Genomic DNA, 11,582 nt, shown 5'->3' on the forward strand with positions numbered 1-11,582 from the left:
TAAGGTACTGAAACATGTTGTTGTTCCACTGACTGAATGATGAGGTACTGAAACATGTTGTTGTTCCACCACTGACTGAATGATGAGGTACTGAAACATGTTGTTGTTCCACCATTGACTGAACGATGAGGTACTGAAACATGTTGTTGTTCCACTGACTGAATGATGAGGGACTGAAACATGTTGTTGTTCCACTGACTGAATGAAAAGGGACTGAAACATGTTGTTGTTCCACTGACTGAATGATGAGGGACTGAAACATGTTGTTGTTCCACTGACTGAATGATGAGGTACTGAAACATGTCGTTTTTCCACTGACTGAATGATGAGGGACTGAAACATGTTGTTGTTCCACCACTGACTGAATAATGAGGTACTGAAACATGTTGTTGTTCCACTGACTGAATGATGAGGGACTGAAACATGTTGTTGTTCCACCACTGACTGAATGATGAGGTACTGAAACATGTTGTTGTTCCACTGACTGAATGATGAGGTACTGAAACATGTTGTTGTTCCACTGACTGAATGATAATGTACTGAAACATGTTGTTGTTCCACCACTGACTGAATGATGAGGGACTGAAACATGTTGTTGTTCCACTACTGACTGAATGATAAGGTACTGAAACATGTTGTTGTTCCACTGACTGAATGATGAGGTACTGAAACATGTTGTTGTTCCACCACTGACTGAATGATGAGGTACTGAAACATGTTGTTGTTCCCCTACTGACTGAATGATAAGGTACTGAAACATGTTGTTGTTCCACTGACTGAATGATGAGGTACTGAAACATGTTGTTGTTCCACCACTGACTGAATGATGAGGTACTGAAACATGTTGTTATTCCACCACTGACTGAATGATGAGGTACTGAAACATGTTGTTGTTCCACCACTGACTGAATGATGAGGTACTGAAACATGTTGTGGTTCCACCACTGACTGAATGATAAGGTACTGAAACATGTTGTTGTTCCACCACTGACTGAATGATGAGGTACTGAAACATGTTGTTGTTCCACCACTGACTGAATGATGAGGTACTGAAACATGTTGTTATTCCACCACTGACTGAATGATGAGGTACTGAAACATGTTGTTGTTCCACCACTGACTGAATGATGAGGTACTGAAACATGTTGTTGTTCCACCACTGACTGAATGATAAGGTACTGAAACATGTTGTTGTTCCACCACTGACTGAATGATAAGGTACTGAAACATGTTGTTGTTCCACTGACTGAATGATAAGGTACTGAAACATGTTGTTGTTCCACCACTGACTGAATGATAAGGTACTGAAACATGTTGTTGTTCCACTGACTGAATGATAAGGTACTGAATCATGTTGTTGTTCCACCACTGACTGAATGATGAGGGACTGAAACATGTTGTTCCACCACTGACTGAATGATGAGGTACTGAAACATGTTGTTGTTCCACCACTGACTGAATGATGAGGTACTGAAACATGTTATTGTTCCACTGACTGAATGATGAGGTACTGAAACATGTTGTTCCACCACTGACTGAATGATAAGGTACTGAAACATGTTGTTGTTCCACCACTGACTGAATGATAAGGTACTGAAACATGTTGTTGCTCCACTGACTGAATGATGAGGGACTGAAACATGTTGTTGTTCCACTGACTGAATGATAAGGTACTGAAACATGTTGTTGTTCCACTGACTGAATGATAAGGTACTGAAACATGTTGTTGTTCCACCACTGACTGAATGATAAGGTACTGAAACATGTTGTTGTTCCACCACTGACTGAATGATAAGGTACTGAAACATGTTGTTGTTCCACCACTGACTGAATGATAAGGTACTGAAACATGTTGTTGTTCCACCACTGACTGAATGATAAGGTACTGAAACATGTTGTTGTTCCACCACTGACTGAATGATGAGGTACTGAAACATGTAATTGTTCCACCACTGACTGAATGATAAGGTACTGAAACATGTTGTTGTTCCACCACTGACTGAATGATGAGGTACTGAAACATGTTGTTGTTCCACCACTGACTGAATGATGAGGGACTGAAACATGTTGTTGTTCCACTGACTGAATGATGAGGTACTGAAACATGTTGTTGTTCCACCACTGACTGAATGATGAGGTACTGAAACATGTTGTTGTTCCACTGACTGAATGATGAGGTACTGAAACATGTTGTTGTTCCACTGACTGAATGATAAGGTACTGAAACATGTTGTTGTTCTACCACTGACTGAATGATGAGGTACTGAAACATGTTGTTCCACCACTGACTGAATGATGAGGTACTGAAACATGTTGTTGTTCCACTGACTGAATGATAAGGTACCGAAACATGTTGTTGTTCCACCACTGACTGAATGATAAGGTACTGAAACATGTTGTTGTTCCACCACTGACTGAATGATGAGGTACTGAAACATGTTGTTGTTCCACTGACTGAATGATGAGGTACTGAAACATGTTGTTGTTCCACCACTGACTGAATGATGAGGTACTGAAACATGTTGTTGTTCCACTGACTGAATGATAAGGTACTGAAACATGTTGTTGTTCCACTGACTGAATGATGAGGTACTGAAACATGTTGTTGTTCCACTGACTGAATGATGAGGTACTGAAACATGTTGTTGTTCCACTGACTGAATGATAAGGTACTGAAACATGTTGTTGTTCCACCACTGACTGAATGATGAGGTACTGAAACATGTTGTTCCACCACTGACTGAATGATGAGGTACTGAAACATGTTGTTGTTCCACTGACTGAATGATAAGGTACTGAAACATGTTGTTGTTCCACCACTGACTGAATGATAAGGTACTGAAACATGTTGTTGTTCCACCACTGACTGAATGATAAGGTACTGAAACATGTTGTTGTTCCACTGACTGAATGATAAGGTACTGAAACATGTTGTTGTTCCACTGACTGAATGATGAGGTACTGAAACATGTTGTTGTTCCACAACTGACTGAATGATAAGGTACTGAAACATGTTGTTGTTCCACCACTGACTGAATGATAAGGTACTGAAACATGTTGTTGTTCCACCACTGACTGAATGATAAGGTACTGAAACATGTTGTTGTTCCACTGACTGAATGATGAGGTACTGAAACATGTTGTTGTTCCACCACTGACTGAATGATGAGGTACTGAAACATGTTGCTGTTCCACCACTGACTGAATGATAAGGTACTGAAACATGTTGTTGTTCCACCACTGACTGAATGATAAGGTACTGAAACATGTTGTTGTTCCACCACTGACTGAATGATAAGGTACTGAAACATGTTGTTGTTCCACCACTGACTGAATGATGAGGTACTGAAACATGTAATTGTTCCACCACTGACTGAATGATAAGGTACTGAAACATGTTGTTGTTCCACCACTGACTGAATGATGAGGTACTGAAACATGTTGTTGTTCCACCACTGACTGAATGATGAGGGACTGAAACATGTTGTTGTTCCACTGACTGAATGATGAGGTACTGAAACATGTTGTTGTTCCACCACTGACTGAATGATGAGGTACTGAAACATGTTGTTGTTCCACTGACTGAATGATGAGGTACTGAAACATGTTGTTGTTCCACTGACTGAATGATAAGGTACTGAAACATGTTGTTGTTCTACCACTGACTGAATGATGAGGTACTGAAACATGTTGTTCCACCACTGACTGAATGATGAGGTACTGAAACATGTTGTTGTTCCACTGACTGAATGATAAGGTACCGAAACATGTTGTTGTTCCACCACTGACTGAATGATAAGGTACTGAAACATGTTGTTGTTCCACCACTGACTGAATGATAAGGTACTGAAACATGTTGTTGTTCCACTGACTGAATGATGAGGTACTGAAACATGTTGTTGTTCCACTGACTGAATGATGAGGTACTGAAACATGTTGTTGTTCCACCACTGACTGAATGATGAGGTACTGAAACATGTTGTTGTTCCACTGACTGAATGATAAGGTACTGAAACATGTTGTTGTTCCACTGACTGAATGATGAGGTACTGAAACATGTTGTTGTTCCACTGACTGAATGATGAGGTACTGAAACATGTTGTTGTTCCACTGACTGAATGATAAGGTACTGAAACATGTTGTTGTTCCACCACTGACTGAATGATGAGGTACTGAAACATGTTGTTGTTCCACTGACTGAATGATAAGGTACTGAAACATGTTGTTGTTCCACCACTGACTGAATGATAAGGTACTGAAACATGTTGTTGTTCCACTGACTGAATGATGAGGTACTGAAACATGTTGTTGTTCCACAACTGACTGAATGATAAGGTACTGAAACATGTTGTTGTTCCACCACTGACTGAATGATAAGGTACTGAAACATGTTGTTGTTCCACCACTGACTGAATGATAAGGTACTGAAACATGTTGTTGTTCCACTGACTGAATGATGAGGTACTGAAACATGTTGTTGTTCCACCACTGACTGAATGATGAGGTACTGAAACATGTTGCTGTTCCACCACTGACTGAATGGTACAGTGTGTGTTATTGAACAGGAGTGATGCAGGAAGTCTCACTGTGTGCTGTCATGTCTCTCCAGGCCACCAGGGGGCGGAGGCCGAGCCGACAGGAGGACATTGAGCTGGATTATGATGACTTGGGTGTTCCTGCTGAAGAGGAAGGAGCTCCGGGAGCAGAGTAGCAGCTCCAAGGAGCTCCTCTCACACACATGGGTTCATCAGCTCTTAGAGCTTTTAACCAACGTTAGAAAATATAGCTTTCACTCTGAAAGTCACCAGCAATGTGTTAGTGCCTCATGTTTCCTGACTTCCTGTCAGCTCCAAGCCCATTGGTTCCCACTGAAGATGAAGATCTTTAAAAAACATCACAAGTTAGTTTTATTATGAAAAGTCAATGCAGTCGGTGCAGTTTGAAACCACAGACACACCAACCCAGGCCGCTCAGGAACTAAGTTGGCCAATTAATGCCATATATTAATGTTCAAATATCCTCTAGAAACAGTGTTACAATCCCCAATGTTTTAATCTAATGTAGTGATTCCTGAGATAACAGGAGGAACGCGTTACAGCGCCACCTAGTGTTGGATTTGTAGACCTCGAGCACAACAATGTTTTTTTATATTCAATCAACAAATAAGACAAAGTACAGTTTATAAAATCTGAGGTTTTTCACAACAATTCATCTGATCAGCGAGATGGGATATTTGATCCCCTTGTGGGTCACATGGGTCATTTCAGCAGCAGGACCAGATTTAGCTGAACAATATACAAATAGGAATTGAGCAAAAGTAAATAGTCCAAACACTTCTTATTTCATAACAATGCTGATGTTTTTTCATTGAACATTTTTATTTCAGAAGAATTCAGCTTGATTTTGGTCTGAAGAGATTGATTGTATTTTGTAAAAAAAATAGCTTTTTTAGAGAAATCCGAATATATTTGTAATTTGCCAAAATGTAAAATAATAAAATGCAATAACGTGCTTTAACCAGTAGGTGTCCCTTTCTATCAGCTGTGCACCGTTATGGCGTAAATACAGCATATCTACCAATTGGATCAAATATAAAAGTCAGCCGAATTAGTATTGATACTGCAAGGAGACGTATTGTGTGAAAAGAAATGTAAGATGTTGTTTAATTGCTTATATATTTAAGATCCACGTCAAGTTTTCAGTTTTGGCGGCAGTTCCTGTTTGTCTAGAAGTCTTGTCATCAGGGCAGAGTTAACTACGGCAGATATGTCATATTTAATGCAGCCGAAACGTGTATTACAATGCCGTTATGTGATGACTTTCAAAGAGAAAAGCAAGCACACTCGGAATAATGTATTATTTAATTTGTTTATACAGTCTATGGTTGCTACAGAGGATTGTGGGTAATGTCATGTCTTCGGCCATCCAAAACTCATAGAAAACGACTTGTTTCTCAGAATTGAAGGGGAAAACGTGACAAAAGCATTGTACACACACTAAAACCTATCAATGTCGTTTAATTAACAAGGATAATCTGGTGTTTTTGAGTTGATGAGTAGTGGAGATATCACTGTCAAATCAATCGACAGTAAGGGGAATACTTACTTCCGGGTGTACAATTCTCCATTATCCAATGGGAATGGACGCTCACATTGCCTTTAACAGCCTCCGACACAAACAAATGCCGTGCTTCCCTAAGCGTCAAATACCGACGCCGATGGGAATACATTGCAATCAGTTGAAAGCTCTTTGCGTCCGTTTATGAAGCTGAAGGAGCCTCGGCGCGTCACAACTGGACGCCACGGGACCCTGACCAAGCGTCGCTCCTGGACGCTTAGGGAGTGAGAGTGTGTTGTTCACAGATACACTACGCCTACAGTATAGAATTACAATACTCTGTTACAAATAAAAAATCCTGTATCCAAAGTATTGACAGAACATTTGACGGCACCTTCTTATGTCAAAGTAATGACGGTGCAGTAAAATGTTCCCTGTCAGTGTTTCATTTATGTTGTTTCTTGATTATTGTGTATGTTGCATTTTACTGCTGTACATGTTCAAAGTTGCGCTTGTATAAATGATTATAGATGAGGGAACCTGCTCAATATTCAAATATGTGTTTTTTATATATCAGTCAAAAGTTTGGACACCTTCTCATTCAATGGTTTTTGTTTATTTAAATGTGTTTCTACTTTATAGATTAATACTGAAGACATCAAAACTATGAAAGAACACATATGGAATTATCTAGTGAACAAAAAAGTGTTAAAAAATCAAGAATGATTTTTATTTTAGATTCTTCAAAGTAGCCCCCTTTTGCCTCGATGACAGCTTTGCACACTCTTGGCTTCTCTCAGTCAGCTTCATGAGGTCGTCACCTGGAATGGTTTTCAATCAACACGTGTGCCTCATCAAGAGTCAATAGCCGCGTTCACACCGGAGTACTTTCACCGTACTTTTCGCGTTTTAGTTCCGTGAGTACCCCTTATGTCGCGTTCACACCAAAAATCGTACTTAATCTCGTGTACTTTTACCCCCATTTTTAGAGCCGGCTGAGAGAGCGTACTTTCCTGAGGGTGCAAAGTTCCCCAAAAGTGCCCCAGTGCTGATTGGCTGGGCGAATTGCAAACCACGCCCGTACAACTGTGAAAAATGTTGTGTGTCGCGACCCAGGGAATGCACTGAAGCCAGTTCAGTAGCTTTCACTCGACCTGGGAATGTGCACAGCCCCACGGCACACACCGGCTAAAAATAAAGAAACTCGGGCATGACTACAAACGGCGGATTCAGTGGCCAACGATGACGACCACGACGAAGGTAAAATCAACTACATGCACTGGGGTTTTAATCTGCACAATAATGGTCTCAGATGTACTTTTATTTGCTCAGTAGATCAAGCTAGCCATGCTAGGCGGAATAGGCTAACACCGGCCACGAGCTAGCTACATCTAGCTAGCTAGATATTCTCGGCTGTATGAAAACGTTTTGACTTGTGAATAACTGTGTAGTGTTTCTGTAATTTGCTTCACTAACTCATGGCACTAATCGTCTGTTTCAGGCGAGGATGGACAACTCTCGGGATTGGAAACAAGCGAGCTTTGCATTCTAGATCACAGCGCTAGCTCGCCCCCCTTACCAGCAACCAAACGCAAAGGTACACACACTGTAACTTGGTCTTGAAAGAACGTTACGCATCGAGATGGTCCGCCATATTGCACAACTCCGTACGGCAACACAACTAGGACACTTGACACAGTGGCTTTTGGCAAAGCACACAAAGAAAACTAAAAAAACCGAGAGAGATGAGTTATTGTTATTACAACGTGACTTCAGTATTATTTAACAACTATTTTTATTGGCTTCTTTTATGTGGGTTTAAGTACATTGTCAGAATAAGTGAGAAATGGATTTAACTTCTGTTAGACAGCTATATGCCATACTTTTTGCATACATTCACAGTAAATATTTATTCAGTATGATAGCTGTCTAACAGAAGTTAAATCCATGTCTCACTTATTCTAACAATGTACTTAACCCCAAATAAAAGAACCCAATAAAAAGAGTTGTTAAATAATAGTGAAGTCACGTTGTTGTAATAACAATAACTCATCTCTATCAGTTCTTTTTCTGCTTTGCCAAAAGCTGTGTCAAGTGTCCTATTAGAGTTGCCGTATGTAGTTGTCCAATATGGCGGACCATCTCGCACATGCGCAGTACCGATCGGGCAGGTGGACGGATCGGGTCATAGATATATATAAACACTAGATGACTCACCCGCGCTGCTGGCCAATGGAGACCGACGTTGTCACATGGCCGCCATCTTGCTACAGGCAGTGCTCTCATTCATAACATTATGGTTTACTATTTAAATAACCATAGCTTGCTCAATTTTCAACCAATTTTCAAACGGTTTGGTTTTTTATAAACATCAAAGATGTAGTTATGATACTGCATACTTATAATCATGGACTTTCATATGAAAATAACATTAAGCAGATAAAGCAATAGCTATACACACACACACACAAGGTATTTATATTAAATATTTGCCGGTGTATATATTTCCATTTATTTTATTATATTGTTAATATTTAAAATAAATTATAAAATTAAAATATATTTATATTTTATATATAAAAATCGGTCTCATGTTACCACTCTGTAAGCCAAGAGTTGTTAATTTAGCAATGCCTTAGCTTGAAGAACAGGGACACAACTAATGACAATAGCATATGGTGGTATATTATTTAGATATTCACACCTTTATCAGAAGATAAAATTCAAGTGTATGAGTGACATAGAGCAAGTGAGATGGCCAGTGGTTCTCAAACTTTGTACACAGAGTACCACCTCAAATGATATTGGGCTCTCCTAGTAACACCATCATAGACCTTCCTGGGTACCACCTCAAATGATATTGGGCTCTCCTAGTAACACCATCATAGACCTTCCTGGGTACCACCTCAAATGATATTGGGCTCTCCTAGTAACACCATCATAGACCTTCCTGGGTACCACCGAGATAAAGGATTTAATATGACAAGCCATATGATGCTCTCATTTGTTAGTGACATTGCACATGCAAATAAGATAAGATAAGATAAGATGGTACTTTATTGATCCCAATTTGGGAAAACATTTGTAGTTACAGCAGCATAAGGGACAAGGAATTTTATAATAAATTAGAAATAAGCAAGAAAAATAAATAAAATAAATAAAGAGGAAAATAATATACATGTTGAGTTTGGCAGGATATTATATATATCTAATATACATATACATAAATATAAGGCATATGGAATATTAATGTTAAAGGTGGGGTAGGTCATTTTGGAGAAACCAGCTTGAGATCGCTAGAATTTGAAAATACACAGCCGGAGAAAATCTGCCACTTCCTTACAGAGCCCCTCCTCCAACACACACGAACGCGCACATGACCAATGAGGGCACGAGATAAGTTTGTGCACAGATGGAAGGCTGACAGGCAGGTAGGCCATCCAGTTATTTTAGCCGGGCCGGCTCAGATGATTGGTCGTGCTTTTTACAGTACTACAGCTTCCACAGATGATATTTATTTATGGATTTGTTGTCAAAGCACTTCAGATATTCATTGCTATCGGGATGTTAAGAGCATTCCATGGAATATAACAAAAAGTGTATCTCGAGCCGGTTTCTCAAACTTACCTACCCCACCTTTAAATATTGAACAGATTATATATGTGTAAAATGTACAACGTGGTTATATTCAAGAGAAACTATGGAGCAGAGAGTTCTCTTCCAGCCAGAGGTGATTTGTTGTACAGAGTTATGGCAGGGGAGCTGCAGCAGTCTGTTGGAGAAGGAGCTCCGCTGACTGTCCAGCTGCAGGTGGAGAGGATGGGTGGGGTTATCCATGATGGACAACAGCCTGTTCAGTGTCCTCCTCTCCACCACAGCTTCAAAGGGGTCCAGCTTGATGCCGATGACTGACCCAGCTTTCCTGATCAGTTTATTGATCCTGCTGGTGTCACCGGCTCTGATGCTGCCCCCCCAGCAGACCGCAGCAAAGAAGAGTGCACTAGCCACAACAGACCGGTAGAAGATCTCCAGCATCTTGCTGCATACGTTGAAGGATCTCAGCTTCCTCAGAAAATAGAGTCTGCTCATCCCCTTCTTGTGCACAGCGTCAGTGTTGATCCTCCAGTTCAGCCCATTGTCTAAGTGCACTCCCAGGTATTTGTAGTCCTCCACAACAGCCACATCCTCTCCCAGAATGCACAGGGGTAGAGGAGACGTCCTCACCCTCCTGAAATCAATGACCATCTCTCTGGTCTTGGCCACATTCAGAATACTCACAACATTAGGCTGAGGTTCATCTTCCGCTCTTCTTGAAGTGGTTGTGCTTCTTGTTGCTTCCGGCTAAAATAAACATAAAGACATTTTGAGTGTTTAAAATGTGCTGTAATACACAACACATTATTTATTCCTAAACGTGCAGAAAGAAAAACTAAAGTGTGACATTTAATCACATATTTATATATCAATCTTATACACCTTGAATTCTTGTTGGCCAATGATACACATACCCTTTGAAGATGAGCTGGGAAGTTGAATACTGTTGGCACAACACCATCTTTAAGCCGGACAGTCTGCCCCGTCCTGTCAAAGTCCTCACAACTGAAGTGCTCACTGCAGAGCAGTGTCCTGCCTTCTTAGGGCAGCTTCCCACTGCCTCCTCCTCTTTCCGGTTTTGGGAAACCTTAAAAACATATATATCAATTATTGTCAACATTTTCCTCCCTTCTTTCCTTTAACATTAAGGGTAAGGACAAAAATACACACCGAAATTATCATATTTTTGGGGTAATTGTATGTATGTATGTATACTTTAAGAATAAGACAAGCACACTAAGAGTTATAAAAAAGGTGTCCAAAAGAAACATTAAATAATTGTGTAAAGAAATGGTAGCAACATATTCTAAAGAGGCTGGGTCAACAACTATCTTGCAATACTATTATCTCACATAGCCCCACTGATCCTGTGTAGCAGAACTTGTAATGTACATACATCCACTAAGTAATTACGATTATCCTAATTATAGTCATAATATTGTCATATCTTACACGTGAAAGGTGATTCCACGGGTTCTTGTTTCCAGACTGCGGCGATTAGAGCATCCGTAGGCTGCACAAAAGTCAGGCATAGTCGGGTACTTCTGGAACCACAAAGCCAGCAATTTCCTGTATCATAATGTATCTAAATGTAAGATGTTTTTAACAAGCCAAACCACTTGGAAGAAATCATGTGTAACTTAAGTTATGTTGAAAAGAAAGAGCAGTTCTGCCTCTCCCACTGGTGTAAAGTTGCTGGGTCAACTTTGTAATACTAGGGTTGCGGTCGAATAGTCCATTTAGCTTAGGAACCTTCCTAACGGAGTGATTGATTGATTGATTGATTGATTGAAAAGTTTATTAACAGCTTGTATATTGGGTACAGTACAGTACAGCTCAAAACATACAATTGTTAAGGGGATGCAGACCAGAGAAAGACTTTCGTCTTGTTTACATCAGGGTCCCCCATTTCCAAATCATCATATAATTTA

General features: G+C 40.1%; 1 long non-coding RNA gene across 1 annotated transcript; it reads right to left on the reverse strand.

The window, feature by feature from the left end:
* Positions 1-10,163: 10,163 nt before the first annotated feature.
* On the reverse strand, positions 10,164-11,190 carry LOC117497577. The gene is made up of 3 exons (XR_004557434.1): positions 11,104-11,190; positions 10,566-10,738; positions 10,164-10,398 (listed from the first exon to the last, which is right to left on the reverse strand). It is a non-coding gene; the product is annotated as an uncharacterized LOC117497577 (long non-coding RNA).
* Between the last annotated feature and the right edge of the window lie 392 nt (positions 11,191-11,582).

This window comes from Trematomus bernacchii, unplaced genomic scaffold (assembly GCF_902827165.1).
Source record: "Trematomus bernacchii unplaced genomic scaffold, fTreBer1.1, whole genome shotgun sequence".
In the NCBI taxonomy this organism is placed as follows: domain Eukaryota; kingdom Metazoa; phylum Chordata; class Actinopteri; order Perciformes; family Nototheniidae; genus Trematomus; species Trematomus bernacchii.